Below are 10,511 nucleotides of genomic sequence, written 5' to 3'. Positions count from 1 at the left end.
TTTGTTTCCCTCTGGAAGCTTATGAGAGCTTCTTTCGGTCTTCAGTTAAGGTAGACAGAATTCTAAAATGATCTTCAATGAGTTACATCCTTGTATATTCTGAGTATGAACAGAAGCTGTAATCTGCTTCTAGCCAACAGAATATGGCAAAGGTGATGTGATAGTCACTCATGTGATTATGTTATATAAGATTCTGTCTTCCATGGAAGCAACCTAAATGTCCATGGACAGATGAATGGATAAAGAAGATGTGATGTGTATGTGTACGTGTGTATGTATGTATATATATATATATATATATATATATACACACACAATATTATTCAGCCATAAAAATAATGAAATAATAGCATTTGCAGGATGGGTAATATATGGATTGACCTAGAGATTATCATACTAAGTAAAGTAAGTCAGGCAAAGACAAATACCATATGATATTGCTTATATGTAGAATCTAAAAAAAAAAAAAATGAGATGAATAAACTTACAAAACAGAAATAGAGTCACAGATGTAGGAAACAAACATGGTTACTGTGGCAAAAGGGAAGGAGAGAGATATATTGGGAGATTGGGATTGATATATACACAATACTATACACAAAATAGATAACTAATAAGGACCTACTGTATAGCACAGGGAACTATACTCAATACTCTGTAATGACCTATATGGGAAAAGAGCCTAAAGAGGAGTGGATATGTGTATATGTATAACTGATTCACTTTCCTGTAGAGTAGAAATACAACATTGTAAATCAACTATCCTCCAATACAAAAAATTTTTAAAAGACTCTGTCTTACACATGTACCCCAATATTCATTACAGCAATATTTACAATAGCCAGAATACTGAAGCAACCTAGATGTCCATTGACAGATTAATGGATGAAGAAGTCGTGGCACATTTATACAATGGAATATTACTCAGCCATAAAAAGGAACAAGCTTGAGTCAGTTGTAGTGAGGTGGGTGAACCTAGAGCCTCTTATGCAGAGTAAAGTAAGTCAGAGAAAAGCAGTTATCGTATGTTAACACATATATATGGAATCTAGAAAAGTGGTACTGATGAACCCAATAGAGAATGGACTTGTGGACACAGCAGGGAAGGCGAGGGTGGGACACACTGAGACAGTAGCAGTGACATATACACACTATCATGTGTAAAATGGATAACTAGTGAGAACTTGCTAAATAACACAGGGAGCCCAGCCTGGTACTCTATGATGACCTAGAGGGTTGGGTTGGGAGAAGGCAGGGAGGGAAGGGATATACATATAATTATGATTGATTCGCATTGTTGTATGGCAGAAACCAACATAAAATTGTAAAGCAATTTTCCACCAATTAAAAAATAAATAATTTTTAAAAATAAACAGTAAAAGAAAAAAAAAAAAGGCTCTTAGACTGGAGTGAGAGAGTCTCCTGTAGGCTTTGAGGAAGTTACGAGAGGGCGTTAAGTACATTTACCAAGTTGTTTTTGCAACTATCACCACTAATACTTCTAAAAGTTTTTATCACCCCAAACAGAAGCTCTGTACCCATTAAGTAAAAACTCCCATTCCTAACTGCTTTTTAGACAGCTTTCCACCAATCTTTTTCCCCGCCTCCACTTCCAGCTTCAAAAGTTTCTAATGCAAGCAGTCTCTGAGCCTTCACACTCTGCCGTGTACATCTGGTTGATTCTGAGGATTCTCCTGGTTTAGGATTCTGCTAGCTTAGGAGTCTTCTTTCTTATGTCAGCTACATAAGTTACCATTCACTCATCTGCTTTCTAGCTCCCCAAATGATGTTGTCTCCACTCTCATCCTCCCCATCTTTGTGGATTTATGGGGGAAAAAAAAACTTTACTGAGAATTTTAGTGGCATTTCAGAACAAAGTGAATTTAAATGACTGTACTTAATCTACCATTTTCACCAAAAAGTCAGTTGGATATGTAGATCCTATATCTAGCCACCTTGCCAAATGTGCTAACTTCTAACAACTTTTCAGCTCATTTCTTAAGTAGATGATCGCATTGTGTACAGATAATAAGAGTTTTCAGGCTTCTTGCAATATGGTCTGTTAAGTTGATGGAGTTCTCCCCTCTGGCTACTGACAAATAGAAACAATTGATATTATTTTTAAAATATGCCTGCACAGAAAGAAAGAAAGAGGGAAAGAGGGAGGGAGGGAGGGAGAGACGTAATAGTGCCAGTAACTAAGACAGCAGTCAGAGCTAAAAAGGTACAGGAAAGGTCATGACCACCCACAGAGGGTCTGAGGTCAGGGATCAGGGTTCCAACACCTACATAGGTATAGGAAATCCTGCCTTGGCCCTTTAAGTGGGAACCTGAGACTGAGCTGCAAGAGGTGCTTTCTGTGTTCCATGTCAAATGCTTTTGGCCAGCCTCTGACTTCCATGTAGAAGATGATAGTATCCCACACCTACAGCAAGCACCTAAGAACAGGGGCCAGTTCATGTGGGGCTTAACAGGCGGAGGTAGGAAGTTTGGAAAGAGTTTATATGCACAGTGGTATTATCTGACTTGCTTCCCAGGTAGAGTTAGTGATAAAGAAACTGCCTGCCAACGCAGGAGATGTAAGAGATGCGGGTTCAATCCCTGGGTCGGGAAGATCTCCTGGAGGAGGCCATAGCAACCCACTCCAGTATTCTTTATATATATATATAAATTTATATATATATTAATTGAATGATAATTGCTTTACAATATTGTGTTGGTTTCTGCCATCACATCAATGTGAGTCAGCCATAGGTATACGTATGTCCCCTCCCTCTTATTCTTGCCTGGAGAATCCCATGGACAGAGGAGCCTGGCAGGCTACATACAGTCCATAGAGTCACAAAGAGTCAGACATGACTGAACTGATTTAACACACACACATTATCTCATTTATATTTCCAAAAGATTCCTGTGGTTGCTCTGTGGAGAAATGGATGTTAGCAGAAGCAGGGGAAGAAGTTGGGAGGGCACTGCAGCAGACAAGGGTAGTGTTCTGATTACCGGTCACTGCATAACAAACCAAACTTAGTAGCACCAAAACAATAGCCATTCTATTATGCTCATGGCTTCTGTGAATCAAGAATTCAGAAAGGGCACAGGGATGATGGCTTCCCCCTGCTCCACGGGGTCTGAATTCTCAGTTGGGAGGTGTCAAATGGCAAAATGGCTGGGAACTGCAAAAGCTTGGTTTAGCTGGAACTGTCACCTGGAACCCCCTGCTTGTGCTCTCCTGGACTTCCTCACAACAGGACAGCTCCCTTACAAAAGGGAGTATTTAAAGGGAGTGTTTCAAGAGAACCAAAGAGAAGTCTTCGATGACTTATCCTGAGAAGCCATGTAGTATCATTTCCACCATATTTTATGGGTCAAAGTGGTCCTAGGTCCATGGAGGTTCAAGGGGAGGGAACATTAACCCCCACCTCTTGATGAAAGGAGTGCAAAAGAACTTGAAGACCATGATTTAAAATCGCTAAGAGAAAGACGACTGTGGTTATGACTATTGCCATAGAAATAGATATAGTGGGAGAAGACAGATTCAAGATACATTCAGAAGTCAAGCCAAAAATCTTGCTACTGAATTGCATGTTCAGGAAAGGATGGGGGGAGGAGTGATATAAAAGAAATGAATCCGAGGTGACCTCTAGGTTTTTGGCCTGAGCATGTGGGTAGATGTGCCAGTTATAAGACGAGGAAGAAGTCATCCCCAAAAGGTTTTATTTCATATAAAAGGAAAGGTTAAAAGAAAATTACATATTTGCCAACTAATATATATATACAGACTTTGTGCTTGAAATGTGTTTTTTTCATCTAATCTTTAAAACATCCCTGTGAAGTAGGCATTTTCATTTCCATTTTTCAGATGTAGAAACCAAGTTCCCACAGGTAAGTTACTTGCATAAGGTTACACGGCAAGTAAGAGACAGAGCCAGGATTCAAATCTTAAAGGCTCTGCTCTTTCCATTCAACTACACTCTTTCCCAAGGGGTCACTGAAGCTCAGAAAGATGAAGTAACTTGCCCAAGAACACACAGCTAGGAAATGACAGAGCCAGAGTTTGAAGTAAGTTCTGGCCTTCATCTCCTCTTACCCATACAGGTGGTGACTAAAGGTAACAGCAGGTGCATCGACAAGAAGAATACAAATTCTCTTGAGTAAGGGAATTAAGGTTCCTCACGGCCCTCAGTGATAGCCTGGATGGTCTCATGCACATCACAGTGCTCTATGAATTGTAGGTGATCCTCAATTAAAAAAGAAAGAACTATGAAAAGGTAAAAAGGCCTGCCATTAAATGCCTTGACCTAAAAGTTACTCCTTAAAAATTGTCCACAGATCATTCTATCCACTCAGGGCATGGTGTTATAGATGTTCCTTGAAGACATAGAGCTGCGTGAGTGTTTGCCCAAAGGGAAGAGTGGTATCATCGACTTGTGAGCTACAAGAGAGAAGCTGTCTGTGCTACTTAAATCATGAATCTTTGATCATCCATATCCGGCGTCTCTGATGCTGGCAGCAATCTGCAATTGGTGAAAATTAACACTCAGGTAGGAAACAGGTTAAAGAGGCAGTGAGAAGAGAAATTGAGGTCTTAGATCTTAAGAGTCACACCCTTTTTCTCCATCTGTTCCCAACTCAGAAGAGGGGCTTGTTTATCATTTCTCTCTTCCACTGGAAGTGAAATTTCTTGAGATCCTGGACTTATCTGTCATGTTCATTCAATCTCTAGTATCTAAAAAAGGATCTAGTACGGACCAGGTCCTCAGTAATTACTTGTTGAGTTGATGAATCAATAATCGAGGTAATATTCTTTACACCTACACTATACAGTGGCATCTCTCTTTCACTGGTGAAATCTCAGGGAGCCAAATCAGTTGCAGACTTCCCATCCCACTTGCCCACCACCTGGACCAGATAACTTCATCCTGAGAACAGCACAGGATGTCCTGATGTCTGGCACTCTGCCTGGAGAGCAGTCCTCCATCCATGAGCCTGTTGGTGCCTCCTTGTGGCCAGTGGTCCCTAGGCCAAGAGAGTGTCAGAGGCACCAAGCCACCAGTGAGATGCCCACCTGTGTCTCTCCAGGATGCCAGTCCTGCAGCCAGAAGCAGCTAGGACACAGCCTCAGCCATGACTCCAGCCTGTCCCCAGCCTTACCACACCAACCTGCCAGCCTCAGCCCCTTGCCGACAGTCACCAGCCTTCCACCCAGAGCCACTAGATTCAATGTGAGGCTCAGCTCAGGATATCTGGTGACCTTAGACAGCCATAAGAGTGAAAAAAGAAGACAAGGGGAGTAAGGGAGAGAAGGAGAAGGAGGAAATGATAAATGGACACTAGTTTCAAAAGGAATGGGTTTCTGTGGGAGGACAGAAAAGGACAAAGTGAGAAACTCTTTCTTCTTAGAATGAATTTTTTCCAAACACGTCAAATTCTTCTCCAGAAACTTGAATAAGTTGTAGTCAAAGGTCCTCATGAACCTTGGAGGCAGACAGACTGGTTTTGATTTCTGGCTCTGTGGCTTCCGTGGCCTCTTTGGACCTGTTCCCTCCCTGTAAAGTGGGGAAGTAGCTTGTAGGAAGGAGCCTGAGAAAATTCGGTGAGAGCTCATTTTGTGCGCCTCATAGCCACTCAAAAAAGTATTCATTTTCCCCCTCCCCTTGTCCTCCTGGCTCTACCGAGCCCCTGCTTTGGGCTGGGCTTCATTTGTGAATTTGTCTGTTCCGCAGTCTCTCAAAAGCATGTGACCAGGATTGCCAGCTCTGGGAAGAAATCTATTTATGAAGGAGACCTGTGATAAATAAGTTATTACACCCCAAGCTAGCAGTCAGCTGAAGCTGTTCCAGGGAACATATCCGTCTTCGAGGCTGCAGCTCACCCAGGAGTCTTGTGGTGAGATAAACCAGAGGGCTGCAGGGCCGAGGGGAGGTCACGCAGGTGGGGAGGGGTGGAGAGGAGAAGGGAGCAGGAGGAGGGGAGTAAGATCACACACTCTCACTCTCACACACACACACACACACACACACACACACACACACACGTGAGCTCAGTCATGCTCCAGGAGGCAGTGCAGGGAGCAGAGAGGACCACTCTCCAGTCAGGAGACTGGGTTCCCAGAGGTTCTTTCTTCTCTGGATCTGGGTCTTCTTATCCATAAAGCAAAGGGAATCAGAAAAGGTGGCCCTGAAGTCCCTCATGTCCTGAGAGTCTGGTGCATGGAGACGCCCCCTGCCCAGGCCCGAGATCATGATGCCAGCTGGGCCTCAGCAGTGTCATGTCCTGGGACAGGCCTGGGGAAGCTGACAAGGTGAGGAGGCCAGTGGTACCCATTATACATGGCCTCTCCTAGCTGTGGGCATGACGAACCCACTATTAACAGCAGATCTGAGACTCTGGCAACTTAAAAACTTTGGCTCAATCCCTGAACCCCTTGCTTCCTACTTCCAGGGCCCTTTTCTTACTGTAAAGCCCAAGCATTCAAAGAACACAACCTCAGACCTCTCCTCCCATGTCCCCAAGATGGAAAAAAGGCTGGGTTTATGGGGGAACCTTTCCCCAATGGCTCAGCAGGTAAAGAATTTGCCTGCAATGCAGGAGACACAGGAGACGCAGGTTCTATTCCTGAGTCGGGAAGATCCCCTGGAGAAGGAAATGGCAACCCACTCCAGTATTCTTGCCTGGGAAATCCCATGGACAGAGGAGCCTGGTGGGCTACACTCCATGGGGTCACAAAGAGTTGGACATGACTGAGCAACTAAGCGCGCGCGCACGCGCACACACACACACAGAGGTGACTGTAAATTAGATTCATAGCAGAGCAGGGAAAGGAAGCCACCATTCTAGTGTGAGCAGAACAATAATGTCAGTGATAATAACAGCTCTAGTCTCATTCATTTAGAGCGTAAGGAGGTGGGTCTCATTTCATTCTTCCTGTGGTCCTGTGAGAAGGTGCTGCTATTATCCTTACTGTGCAGATGAGGAAACTGACGCCCAGGGGGGCTATCGAGTTCATCCATGATGAATTAGTAGGTGGCAGAGCTCTGACTCCAGGCAGAGCTATGATTTCAAGCCGAGCCTATTGAAACCAAAGCTTGTCCTCAGAGCTTACAAGCTGGAGGCCTCTGCCACTGCACAATGCAAAAAGAAGGTTCTAAAGAAGACAGGTACCATGGGAATATCCTGTGCAGAGACAAGACACCAGACATTTCCAGTGGAGCCTCAGAAATGCAGGAAGGAGAAGCAGGAGGGCAAGCTGGGTCCTGGACCACAGTCTCAGAGGATTCTGGGAACACCCTGGGAGGAATTCGGGGGTGGCAGCAGTCACTATAAATGTCCCTGAAATGCAACTGATGGAAGCTGTGCCCACCAGGCCCTTCGATGCAGACAATAAAAGCCACCTCTGGTTAGTATACCTGATAGAGGAAAGGAGGGTGTTGGAAAGAGATCATAAGAACTAATGGGAACCCCAGAGAACTTGGGAGAAGTCAGTAGAGACTCGGCAGCCACCAGCTCCTCCAAGTTCACACCAGAGGAAAAGGCTGACTGGGACCCTGCTCATGGGGCTTTCCACCACCCTGGTACCAACGCCCTGTGGGTGAGGTGCCTCGACTCCCCTCAGTCATCTCTGCCCCAGTGATTCGTCTCTGCTGCTCCTGTCTGTGCACCACTCCCTTCATATTCGCGGGTCCAGGGAGAGGCTTCCAAGGGCCCAGACTAGGATGGGTGAGTGTGTGTGTGTGTATGAGGGGGTGGGCAGAGGGAGAGGTGGGGGGGGTGGATTCCAGGAGAGGAAGTGGCTGGCCTCTTTTGCCTCCCATGGTAGGAGGTGGGTTTTCTGCCTCCCACCAAGATTTTCTCAAAGCAGGGATTCTCCTAAATAAAAAGTGTGCCTGGATCCTGGGTAGCCCTACAGGGACAAGGTCCACCTGAGATGCTGCGCCAAGTTTGTGATGGCCACAGAGGACTTCTCAGACACTCCTGGGAGGTGGACAGAGCAGGTACTAGGATCCTGCCCTGGGTGGGAAACTGGGGTTCAGGAGATAATGTCTCATCACCTGGCCAGCTGGTGGTGTGGGCCAGGGCTGAGGACCCACAGGCCTTGCCTCTGCTCTGCACAATGCCTTTCTTGTGATGGCGGCTGACACACCCACCTGGAACCCTGGCTCCCCTAGAACTCTCTGAGGTCACCCCGGGGTACCTCCAAGGGCCTGCCTCACACAGGGCTCCATTCCTCCTGCCCAGAGGCCATACTGGGGAAGAAAGACATCGTGTGTCCCTCCATCCTTCTTGTCTGTTCTCTGCCCTCTTCGCTCAGCTGCTTCTAGTGCCTCTAGCAAAGGGCCAGAGGGCCAGGGAGGGAGGAGAAAAAAGGGTCAGAGCTGTTCTCACCGGACTGTTACTATTGTGTTCCGCCATTGATGACTTTTTTTTTTTTTAATTATTATCAGTAAGAATACTAAACATAAGATCCACTCTTGACAAAGTTGTTTTCTTTATCTTTTGGCCACATCTGGGGGTATGTAGGATCTTAGGTCTCAGACCCAGGATTGAACCCACACCCCTGGCATTGGAAATGTGGAATTTTAACCACTGGACTACCAGGGAAGTCCCCACCCTTAACAAAATTTTAAATGCATGTTAGGTATTGTTAACTGTAGGCATGATGTTGTATACAACAGATTTCCAGAACTTACTCATCTTATATAACTAAAACTTCACATACGTTAAACAGCAACTCCTATTTTCCTCTCCCCGCAAACCTCGGCAACCACTGTTCTCCTCTCTGTTTCTATGAGTTTAACTATTTTAGATTTCTGGCTTATTTCACTCAGCATAATGTCCTCCAGGTTCACCCATGTTGCTCCAAATGGTAGTATCTCCTTCTTTTCTAAGGCTGAATAATATTCTATGTATATACCACATTTTCTTTATCCATTCATCCATCAGTGGACATTCAGGTTGTTTTCATATCTTGGCTACAAATAGTTCTGGGATAAACATGGGAACTCAGATAATCTCTTTTGAGATCTTGATTTCAATTCTTTTGGATATAGACCCAGAAGTGGGATTGCTGGATCATATGGTAATTCTATTTTCTATTTTTTGAGGAACTTCCATACAGTTTTTCATAGCAGCTGCACCCATCAACAATGTACAGGAGTTCCATTTCTCCTAGTTCTAGTCAACACTTGTTATTTTTTTGTTTTCTGATAATAGCCATCTTAAGTGCTATGAGGTAATAATTCACTGCAATTTTGAGTTGCAGAATTAGTAATGTTAAGCATCTTTTCATATATCCATTGGCCACATGTATGTCTTCTTTGGAGAAATGTCTCTTCAAGCTTTTGCGCATTTTTAATTGAGTTGTCTGATTCTTTGCTACTGAGCTAGGGGTTCTGAGAGTCCTGGCCTCCCCCTTTTGGGGACCTCTCTGTGTGTGGTGTCTTTGTGCAAGGGAAGTGCTCTCTGGTGATTCCCCACCACTCCTTCTAGAGTCCACGTCCAGTGGCACAGTCCACACAACCCCTTTTTGTTGGGGGAGTCATCTTGCATGGAGCCCTTTCCAAATGACTCCTATCCAATCACACGCATAAGACTCAGAAAACCTCCACTGGAATTGGGAGGGGCAGGTTTGCCTGATTCCTGATTCCCAATATTTGGCTCTAGGTCCTACTCCTGGCAAGAGAGAGGTGCTCATCTTACAAGACAAGAACACTCAAAGGAATGCTCAAAATAGAAGGAGAAAATCCTCAGAAGGACCCAACATCAGGACCAGACTGAAGAAAGAATGAAAGGAAAGAGTGAGGTTGACAGTTTTGCAGGTGATGGACAGATCAAGAAGGTGAGGACCAAAACAGCTTTTGACATCCATCCATGTCCAGAAGTTTAATGAGCTTCTCCGTATTCGTGGAGGGTGGGGTCTCCTCTCTGGTGAAGCACCCGCTCTCCTTCCATTTGGAGTCTAATCACAAGCTTATTCTGGGGTGGGTATGAGGAGGTGGCACGGTTTACCTTCATTTATTACCCTGAAAGCTTAAATAACATCAACTGAATCAACAGTTTGGGAAACAGGTAAAATGGGTACAAGCTGGCGGGGAATAAGAAGACAGCACGGAGGCAGTGCTCAAGGCCTGGTCAGGGAAGTTATTCCTCCCAGCAAGAAGGGAATGGTCAGAGCTGGTTGGGGAAGGAGGGTTGAGGGACTGAAAAGAAGGAAAACAGAGTGTGCTGAACAAAGAAAGATCTTTGGGAGAAAAACAGCAATAAAATAGGGCAAGTTAGAGAAGGAAAACTGTTAGGAAATTTGTTTAACGGGTGAAGCATCCACTTGAGAACCAAGTCAGTAGTATGGCCAAGGGAGAGCATTCCAGATTGAGAGCATGCTGGAGTGGGAAGGGCAGACCACAACCTTTCAGCCTAAAGGAGCAGGAAGTCATCAAGGCCACCGTTATGGGAGCACTCTTGGGACTAAAGAAGAAGCTTGGGGCTTCGTTGGTGGCTCAGTGATGAAGAAT

General features: G+C 44.9%; 1 long non-coding RNA gene across 1 annotated transcript; it reads left to right on the top strand.

Moving 5' to 3' along the window:
- The first annotated feature begins 2,292 nt into the window (after positions 1-2,292).
- On the top strand, positions 2,293-10,055 carry LOC145530530 (uncharacterized). The gene is made up of 6 exons (XR_014071870.1): positions 2,293-2,480; positions 4,333-4,544; positions 5,727-5,889; positions 6,972-7,719; positions 7,862-7,994; positions 9,664-10,055. It is a non-coding gene; the product is annotated as an uncharacterized LOC145530530 (long non-coding RNA).
- Positions 10,056-10,511: the final 456 nt, after the last annotated feature.

Source organism: Giraffa tippelskirchi, chromosome 12 (assembly GCF_054371585.1).
Source record: "Giraffa tippelskirchi isolate mGirTip1 chromosome 12, T2T-mGirTip1v1.2.pri, whole genome shotgun sequence".
In the NCBI taxonomy this organism is placed as follows: Eukaryota; Metazoa; Chordata; class Mammalia; order Artiodactyla; family Giraffidae; genus Giraffa; species Giraffa tippelskirchi.
This window is presented reverse-complemented; position numbering and strand designations above follow the sequence as displayed.